Raw genomic sequence first — 205 nt, forward strand, 5'->3', positions numbered from 1 at the left:
GTCCCAGCTCCCTTCGCAGTGGGTCGCGGAACCAAGTGAAACTCGGAGACGGCGTCCCGGCCGCGGCCGCTCCTCTTTGTTGTGTGGAGGAGTTTCCCTGCGCGCCCGGGCCGAGCGCGGGGGGCCGGCTGGAGTGTAGCGTTGCCCGAGCTGCCTGAACGCGAGTTAGACGTGGTGTGTCTTCCTTTCTCTGCTCCAGCAGCTG

The sequence above is a fragment of the Myotis brandtii genome, unplaced genomic scaffold (assembly GCF_000412655.1).
Source record: "Myotis brandtii unplaced genomic scaffold, ASM41265v1 scaffold226, whole genome shotgun sequence".
Taxonomy (NCBI): Eukaryota; Metazoa; Chordata; class Mammalia; order Chiroptera; family Vespertilionidae; genus Myotis; species Myotis brandtii.